This window comes from Engraulis encrasicolus, chromosome 17 (genome assembly GCF_034702125.1).
Source record: "Engraulis encrasicolus isolate BLACKSEA-1 chromosome 17, IST_EnEncr_1.0, whole genome shotgun sequence".
NCBI classification, from domain to species: domain Eukaryota; kingdom Metazoa; phylum Chordata; class Actinopteri; order Clupeiformes; family Engraulidae; genus Engraulis; species Engraulis encrasicolus.
The window spans coordinates 16,200,086-16,210,085 of NC_085873.1; the positions used below are offsets into that span (position 1 = coordinate 16,200,086).

At 40.6% G+C, this 10,000-nt stretch overlaps 1 protein-coding gene and 1 long non-coding RNA gene across 4 annotated transcripts in view; one reads left to right on the forward strand and one right to left on the reverse strand.

Moving 5' to 3' along the window:
• The window catches only part of LOC134467640 (ankyrin repeat and fibronectin type-III domain-containing protein 1), a 218,899-nt gene that overhangs the window by 135,011 nt on the left and 73,888 nt on the right, over positions 1-10,000 (forward strand). The window lies entirely within an intron of this gene.
• LOC134467885 (uncharacterized) lies at positions 1,977-6,555 on the reverse strand. Of its 3 annotated transcripts, XR_010038661.1 has the most exons (5): positions 6,529-6,555; positions 5,329-5,445; positions 4,902-4,969; positions 3,101-3,210; positions 1,977-2,158 (listed from the first exon to the last, which is right to left on the reverse strand). It is a non-coding gene; the product is annotated as an uncharacterized LOC134467885 (long non-coding RNA). The 3 variants fall into 3 exon arrangements; XR_010038659.1 differs by lacking the exon at positions 6,529-6,555 and having other exon boundaries at positions 5,329-5,915; XR_010038660.1 differs by lacking the exon at positions 6,529-6,555 and having other exon boundaries at positions 1,977-2,161; positions 5,329-5,915.

Consider the following 10,000-nt stretch of genomic DNA (forward strand, 5'->3'; position numbering starts at 1 on the left):
AATCGCCAGGTCACAAATTTGGACCAAGCGCTGTTTTGCCAGCGACGTGCAAAAAAAGGGGTTCAGCAGCATGCAATATAAAATAAAAAATATATATTAAAAAAAATACACCCTGGTGCTCAAGTAACAATCCATTCACTGTTGTCCTGGGTCTTGTGGGTCATGGCTCTCCCAGACCCACACTTTGACAGGAACTGTTGCCCTTGGTGGTTGGAGCCTTTCTTGGTTGGGGCTTTTTGACGTTGTTTTTTGGTTGAGCCCTGTGGCTGGGCCCTCGATCCGTTGACCTCCGAGAAAACTGAGGGACGGAAAAGGGGGGAAAACAACAAAAAGAGGGAAGAAGAGAGAGAGAGAGAGAGAGAGAGAGAAGCGAGGGAGGGGATGTGCATTTGTGAAAAATGTGTAATACTCAGAGAAAGGTTCTCTATGGTCTCTTTTGCAAGCCTCTAAGTTATGCATGCTCACATAATGGTACTTTTTCATAGGCATTCTCACATGGGTTCACATTGTTTGTAAACACGATATTGTGAGAAGGGGCAAGACACTGGCAGCCAACCACGTGAGGGAATTTTTTGACCAATACACACAACAATCAGAGGTTGAGTCGTGCGCAGCTAGGTTCGCGCAGCCAGGGGAAAACAAAAATGTAGAACCCATGTAAACGGGAGGGGGGGGGGATGCGGACCCAACGGGGAGTAATAGAGATTGCACTTGAGACAGAAGGAAGCAGATAGAAAGAGAGAGGTGATTGCTTTAAATTGAGACATAGAAGGACAGCAAGAGAGTGATAGAGAAGGGGGAGGGGCACTGGGCAAAAAGGCTCTGTTTCCGGGGATGTTTGTATGAAGATATTTCTGGATATTTACAATATACGGAGATATATTGATAGATACGGTACTGATACGCTGGTGCCAATTTTCATATATGGAGCATATCCGAATCTCGGAATGGGACAGTTTCGACATGAGACAAATCCGGATGCCGTTTTCTCACCTGATATGGCACGTGCTTCACGCATTTGCTGCAGATACTCCCACGGATGTGTTCCATTCTTGTAGTTGTATATCTCCGGATCTGTGAGGCATGGGACGACCCATACCTCCCACGACCAGGCAATAAATTGATTTCACAGGCATTTATGTACATGCCTTTATCACGCTAGGTGTTTTTAGCTTCTTCCCCAAAGTTGTTACAACAATGAACTCACACTTACTGGACAATGTTCATCTATAAACGACTGTGCACCTTGCAGGGAAGCTCAAATCTCAGAATACTTTGTATAATGACAAAAAAAGCTTTCTATTCTATTACTTAGGCCTATTACAACTTAGTCTTGCCTGGTTACCATCCTAATCACGAGTGAGATTGTCTTTCAGATCGAAACGATTGTGGAAGCTGAGGATTTCCCAGGCTAACATGTGACGGGCATGTTGCCACATCTGTGATGTTGCCAAAGTTGCCGAAATTACTTATGCTGACGTTAGGTTAAACTGCCCTACAAAAGGTAAACAGCAGTGCCAACAATGAAACTGAGGGGAAAAAATGCCTTCAAAGACTTGGTAGGTTGGATATTGTAGTTACTGCAAATTTGACATAGCAATATTTGTAAAACAGGGCACATTTTGACCATAACTCTTAGTCACAAGATAAAGGAGGTCTTTATGAAAATCATTTTCAGAATGAACACATTTTCAGAATGAACCTACGGTAATTGGTTACTGCACTTTGCCTTTGTAAGGCAGTATACTTCTTTCAACATAATATAATAGACACAAATCTACTGCAAAACAACAATTAGGCCAACTTTAAATTACTGCTAAATCCCAGCTAAAATCATATTATAACAGACAATTATTTTGTTGAATGTTCTTTCTTTAATTGCTTATTTTACATTTACATTTAATCATATTTCAAGCTTTGTCGGCCGCAGAAGGGGGGGGGGGGGGAGGTCACGAAGGGAGAACCGGCTACTATCGGTCACTCGCTGGCTGGGCTTGCTGGCATCAATTGAAGTACGCCAGCAAGGCGCACACTTCTCCATCTCAGACAGAGCACAACAAATGTGCACTTGTTTCCCCATCAGGCACAAGGCTAGAATCAGCTCCTTTGAGGTAGTCGAGGTCGTCCTCCTCCAGGACATCCTGCGCCACCAGCACCACTGCTTGAAAAGCAACAAAAAAATCGGGCAGTTTTAAACAATGTGTTAAACATTAAAAAATATGTACAGTTCAAAACCCACACTCATGCTTGTTTACCATGAACATGCCAAAGAACTGGTCACATGAGATAATACAGCAGGATTTTCACAAGATTATCCAGCAGATCAACCAAGCATAGTTCAATTGTGGTTTATCCACAGGAGTACAGTAGCTGTCATAGTAATATCCCTTACAAAAATTAACCATGGTTCTACTATTTAACTTTGATACACTATTTGCCATAAACCATGGTTCCCCCAAACCACGTGTTTTAAAACTATGGTCCCCCCCACGTTTCCTTATGCTTGCATCCCTTAAGCCTGGTTTAGACTCGTCCTTTAGTTGGAGGACACGTACCGTCAGCAGGGTAACGGCAGATCAAGTACCCAAACAGCCACCACGCCCTCCCTTTTAGCGCTGAATAGACCCCTTGCCGCGATCAACGTATAGTTCTCCCAGTTTGAATTGTTCGCGATCTGCCACTGCCCCCCCACTGACAGTATGTGTCCCCCAACTGATGGAGGAGTCTTTTAAAAAAAAGATATTATTGTCTTCATAATGACAGTACAGTGCAGATGATGACAGGAAGCAAGTTGGGAGAGAGAGATGGGGAAGGGCTGGCAAAGGACCCAGGCCAGGAATTGAACCCGGGTCGGTCGCATTGCAAACGAGTGCCCTGCCATATGCTCCATGGTAGGGCCTGACGGAGGAGTCAAAAAAGACCTTTAGTGTTGGCTGCCCATTTGCAAATACCTTGTACCAAATGCGGTCATTCTAAAAACTAACAATAGTACTCGGAAGAAAGAAAGGGGATATTGGCTAATTGCCCCCTGAAGTGAAGTAGTGACAAAAGAAAGTGATGGCAGTTGTATGATGGGGTTGGTAGTTGTGGTTTTACCTACCCGCTCACGTCTGCCCATCAAATGTTTCCTTTTTTTCTCACGTCATCAGTCTTCCCCGCAAGGCCCAGTTGTTTGACTTTTAAGATTCTCAAAGAATCTATTTCAGGCTTCTGCGAGACAGAAAGAAACTGAGTTAGTCTTTTTTATACATCATAATCACATAAATGAGTTATGAGTAAACTCTCTGGTCCCCAGCTCTACCCAGAATCCTTACTAGCCTGGATGATGGCATTGGTGACCTCGTCACTATTAGGTAATCTACAGCTGAACAGAAAACATACAATGCTGTACACAAGTTTTCATTACTTTATGACTAAACGTGTAATGGTGATCCAAATATACAGTGCACGGCAATAATGACTACACCCCTGTTGAAAAGTAACATTGTGAATAATATATATATTTTTAAAAACACATAAGTTGTTCCCAAAGTGATTATAGAGTAAGTGTAATACAAAAATGTTTTCATCTTATGGCAGAAAAGTAAGGTCAGTAGTATAACTTGAATGACATATTTGTCCATTTTTTTGTGCAATTATGCTATGTTAAACTGTCTGAGAAGGGGCGTGCTGGCCCAAAACGTCTTGAAATTGAAATGGATTTAAAGGGAGGTCATCGTTGTGTGTGTTTCATCCTTGCCTTACATTGAACTTTTACATTATGAGTCCCCACCAGGCCAAAATAGATGTGTGTGAGATTTGAATGAAATCATGTGGAGAGTATGTATCATGATCTGCTTCAGTAGTCACAGTACATGTCGACAAGCATGTTTCTTTTGGTGAAATTCAGCTTCCTCCTGTTGATGGCATCCACACAGCCCCAAACCGTGCAACTCTCACTACCATGCTTGACTTTAAGCATGGGCACTTTTCTTTGTTGAGAAGGATACAGCTGATACTAGGGAGGGGGAGGTGAGGGGCGTGGCCAGGCTTATGATAGGGTCAGGGGGGTGTTTGGAGGCTTGTGATAAGTCCAAGGGGGCGTTTGCTCAAAAAAGGTTGAGAACCACTGATCTAAAGCTAATTTGTTTATCATGGTGTCATTAGATCACAGTACATGGTTCCATATCCCATATCCTTAGTCTGTTTGATTCTGATGAGACCATGATAAACAATTTTGCATCAGTAGATGGTGTCAAGCATGTGTGGTGGTAAAAAGTGATTTGTAGAAAGAAAAGTGCCTCATGCTGAAAGTCAATCATGGTAGTAGGACTCAAATGTTTCGGACCTGTACCGATGCCGTCCGCAGTAGGAAGCTGAATTTCACCACTAGAAACATGCTTGTTAACATGTACTGTGACTACTGAACATCATCAGATCATGATACTCTCCATAGGATTTCATTCAAATCTCATATACATCTTGTTTAGCTAGGTCCAGACTCGAAATGTAAAAGTTCAATGTAAGGCAAGGATGAAATGCACAGCGATGACCTCCCTTTTAATCTTTCAAATTCGTGAAGATTCGGGCCAACACGGCCCCTCCATAGACAGTTTAACATAGGGGTGTACTCACCTTTGCACCAGCATAATTTCAGAACAATGGACAAATATGTCATTCAAGTTATACTATTGACCTTACTTTTCTGCAGTAAGCTGAAAAGATGTTGTATTACACTTACTCTATGGTCATTTTGGAAATAACTTGTGTGTTTATTGAAATATTGTTCAAAATATTACTTTTTCAACAGGAGTGTACTCATCAACATATATATGTTCCTCTGGTTGCATTACATCTTTCTCTATTAATAGCACTTTGATCACAGAAGTATGGGCTGACATGCTCAGAGTAAACCTGTTTACCTGGCCTGTGGTCCAAGTCGTCACTGCAACTCTTCCTCCAACGCACGATGTGTTCGCCTCACTCATGCCTGATGAAAAAAAAATGATAACACAATCACATATTGTTATGCTAAGAAATTTCAATGTGATTCACTAGCCAAAATGGGATAAATGCAGAAAAAAGAATTTCCCCTAGGGGACCAAAATTAAAAAATACTGTTACAAACAGTGGACAATTGTTTCTTGAATTTCCCACAGGATGAATAAAGTGCTTAGTAATACAGTGAATAAAGTACCTTATCTGTAAAAGACAGCCTGAACCTTACTGATGTTTTCTCTAGTTTGACGATGAGAACCTCAGGGTTATTTGAGATGGTTAAAATGGAAATTGCACATGTAAAGTCTAGATCATTTTCTTTCCCTTAAAACATGCAGTCAAATATATTACCGACAGGTCCTGAGGAACTCCGGAGGGTTCTGGGTTCCATTGGAGGGTTGGGGTTGCGGGGTGTTGATAATGCATTGCAACCACCGTCTCCTGGAGTGTCTCATGACATTCATGGAGCTGCGGATGTAGAATAGAGTGAAGTACTTTTTATCATGTTAGGCCTAATTCCAAACAAAATTAAGGTGTTTATCAGCTTACATAAATACACAAATACAAAACCAAAACATGCAGAGGCCTTATACACATCATCAGTCTTACACATTCTCTCTCTCTCTCTCTCTCTCTCTCTCTCTCTCTCTCTCTCTCTCTCTCTCTCTCTCTCTCTCTCTCTCTCTCTCTCTCTCTCACACACACACACACTCCTAGATGGGCATCATGTCATCCATACGATGTCATCAATTACCCTATAACAAAACACATTCTTAAATTCACAATTTCTCGTTCTCTTCTTTCTGGCACAGAAGTCTCTAGCTCTATGTGTGCATTGGAGCAAGAGCAACGACAGGGCATACTCCTGTTCTGTCAAATAACATCGGAGGGGGCTTCTTTACCTCTGCCCCGTTCATAACGACACATGCTGTGACCATCTCTTATCTTACAGAAAGGCAATTTATAGTGTTTTTCGCTTGGTCAAGGGGGACAAATCATATATTAGAACAATACAGCCACACTTTCAAGACTATACAAGGTGATAACTTAGTTGTGTGCGACATTCAGACACAAGTGTCCATGATGTCATTAACTTTTAGATATCACGGAAAATAAGCTTTATGTCAAACAAATCTGTAACCAAATATTAGTCTCCTCCTAGCTAGTTAAAATGTAGCAGGTTACCAAATGTTGTCGTAATTTCAAAATCTAGCCCCTGCAGATATCCGACGTCATATATCCAATGTCAGTAAAACGTCTATGCATACATTCATTCGTGACACCGTATCACTTGCCCAAATGTTTAGTATTTTTAGGTGGTGGCAGGCTAGCTAACTAGCTAACGTTAACATCTGCCTACCAGACCGAAAAAGCTAGGCTAGCTAACATGCTAAGATAACCGTCCTTGTTTAGTGGACAGTACAAGGCGCTGGTTAGTTAGCAAGTTAGCTATACGGTAACATTACAATATTCAGGCATGCTTTAATTTTGATCTAGAGCTACTTTAAGACAATACACCGTATGTTCCTCTAATCTGTTACTTCAACTTACCTCAGAATGTCTTAAAGTCGTCTGGTCCATCCTCATCATGAAATGACCTCGAACAACCTCGCCAGCCATCTCACTTGGACACCGTCTCGGAGTCCTCTCATAGTCCCATAGCCTAGAGCTAGAACTAAATAAGGTTTTTTGATGGCTTAACAAGTCTGCGACAGATTTCTGGAAAGTCTGTGATAAAGATGCTGCCAACTAACTTACGACAGAAATCCAGATAGGAAGCGGCGGGCTGCCTGCCGCGCAGAGCTTCATAATCATAACGGCAGAGGGAGGGCCAACATTCTATTCAATGCGATTGGCAGCACACGTCATTCAAAATACCGGTATCCAGTCAAAATATCTCCGTATTCACCAAACACAATTCCGGAGTCAAAATATGCCAAGATTTTCACGGATTCTTGAAAAGTCGGGAAATGGTCGAAATCTGGTCCGAATATGCCGCGTGTCATAAAACATATCCAGTCAAAATATCTCCGGATACAAGCCTATTTTGCCCAGTGGGGGGAGAGAAAAGCGGGGGAAAGGCCAGATTGGGGGGTTGTGACTGTGGTGCCTGGTTCACTTCTCCGCTGTGCTTGCTGTCATTGCACCATGGAGTACTGCTGCCTCCGAATGCTGCTGCTTCTGTGTGCCCCTGTGTGCCTCTGTGTCTCCCTGGCTCTGCTTCTGTATGCTCTTGGCCTTCTTTCGCCTCCACGTCTGTATGCCTCTGCCCCTGTTGACTGTATACTGTAAAATATGAAGGTTCCTCAAAAGAACCTTAATACCTTAAATAACTGTCCAGCAGAAACCTCGGATCTCCACAATTATCGTATTGATTTCATTTTATGAGTGATTCTACGATTCGACTGCGCTTTTGGCAAAAGCAAAATGTCAATTATCAGTATTTTTTTCAACTAAATGACCTAGATGTTTACATAGTGTATATATTTAAGTTTCCAAACAAACAAATTGCCAAGCTTAATCTTAAATTATTTGATAAATACTCTAATGAAAGCGAACATTTGCTTGATTATTTTGTCAACAGTGTTATGGACAAATACTATGTCATTTCAAACATATATAAAAATACTACAGAGTTGAAACAACATACGTTTGAAAGTGCTTATGTCCCTTAAAAATAATGTTGTCATTAATCTGTGCAATTGATATAGAAAATGTGATTGAGCTTCATAAGTAGGATTTTATGATTCACTGTGATACAGACTGACTCATTTTTCATTATAAATCCCTGTAACGTCTGATTTGAATTTAGTCACCCTCCTTACACAAGACTTCCTTCTCCAGAGATAATCCCTAGTGTCTGTTCACAGGATTTTTCCAACACATAAGGGATCAATAGCACAAAAACACTTTCAAAACAGTCAACTGTGTTACTCAACTGTGTTACGGTCAACAGTGCAGGGGAACAAGTCGGCACTTTTTTAGGAGAAAAAACAGAGCAGACAAACCCATCTCCCTAGAACACAAATTATTTTGTTTGTTTGTCTGTCAATATGGAGATAAATTGGCAAAAACATACTCCTCCTCAACTGTCATAGCTGATGCGTAACACCATTGACGGTAACACGGCTTGACATTTCAGCCATTTTTATGGTGTCATGCTAACTGAGGACCTCAGAAGTTCCACCACAACACCTTAATCAATTTATGTATTTGTATGCTTTATCTGTGTTTTTCTACTTGTGATTTCTAATTCAGATTCTTATGAATATGTTGATAACACGGTTGACAGGCAATTTTCCCGCTATGAGAACATGAAAAAGAATGGAATAAATTATGGAAGGGTGGAGCTCAAAACTTAGCAAAAAGTCTTCCCATATCCTGCCAAAGAGGTTATGATGTCACGTGATGCTATTCGTATGGCCTAAGACCAAACCATTACTGATTTATGGAGGGGGTTTCAGACCGTGACACTGTTAACACAGTTTTCGTGGACACACACAAAATGGCAAATTTCATGTATAATGGAAAGCACAGTGGTCTTTCTGACAGTTTTGTCATATTATGATGATTAACTGTGAATCAACATTTGCAATCGTCTTGGGCAAAACAAGTTTCTTTACATGCTAATATGAAGACTGAATCTGACATTTGGAAAACAGGACGGCATGAAAACGCCCAAAACCAGTATTAAATATTCATTCTTGCTGAGGGAAATAATGCCATGTCTACACTTTCTGTATTATATGAAAGATAAATGTGTGCTAATGTCCAAAACATCATTGGATGCAGTTAATAGTTAGTGGAATTGGCAAATAAAATCCATGGACTTAAAAGCGCAGTCGAATCGTAGAATCACTCTTATATTACATAACAAACATAACAAAATATAAACCAGCACTACTGGGGTCAGTCTCAATGAGTGTCTATGTATGATAAATTATTTAATTTCCAACTTCAATGTTGAAATGTTGATTAAAATAGTCAAAATAGTGTTTTATAAAGGTCCGTGTACCATTCGTTCTTTTGTTTTTAGATTCAGAACCAAATAATAAAAAAACGAAAAAACGGCTGGTTATTTCATTATTTAGTTTTAGTGACAAACGAAAAAACAAATTTTGATCTGTATTTCCAAATTTTATTTTCCTCTTCATTTTAACAGCAATTAACAGCAATGAAAAAAAGGTTGACGTGCTATTTTTAATTTTTGATATTTTCATCTCTCGGCCGTATGTGCCCCGGAAGTTAAAGCTGACCTCGATTAAATAGGTTAAAATCATAACTAAATCCATAATGGATATTGTTAGAAGAGGTGTTTTGAAGCATATATGTGAAATTCACAGTCTATAACAAATCCAAACTGCAATATTTTTATGAAAATGTAGGCTATCAGTTGAAAGCTTTCATGTCCGTCTGCCTGGCCTGTACGCGCCAAGTCTGTCCGCCGCCTCGCCTGCATGGACTGGCGCCCTCTGTCCATGGTGCTGAAATCGCGGCACCAAAGATTATTTTAATTCTAACGTCTCTGGCGGCACTACTCTTATGTGTGAAGCACGTTACAGTTTCATGAGGGGAGACGTAGGCCCTACAGACTACAAAAGACCAAACAATACAACCAAACAATACTGTTGTACCCTTCGCCGACATAAGGCTCCCACATGCACGTCATAAAACAATAATCCACGCGGCGGGACTATTTTGATTATATTCCTTCCAAAAAATGTCAAAATGTCACAAAAATCAGTAATGTGCATTGTCCTTAATTATACCAAACTAAAAAATTATACACGTAAAAGATAATCCACGTTACAGAACAACAAAAATGCGAGCCATATGGCACAAATGGCCATCCAAAATGCTGGTTTATAGTAGAATAAATTGAGGCAATTAGGCTACCACAAAAACAATAGCATCAGTTTTACACTGGAAAATGAAATAGGGGCTAAAACTTCACCCCCTATCATCAGTAGCCTACAGTAGGTTAAATTTCTGAGTAGCTCTAGGTGCGATCATTCTCTCGGGC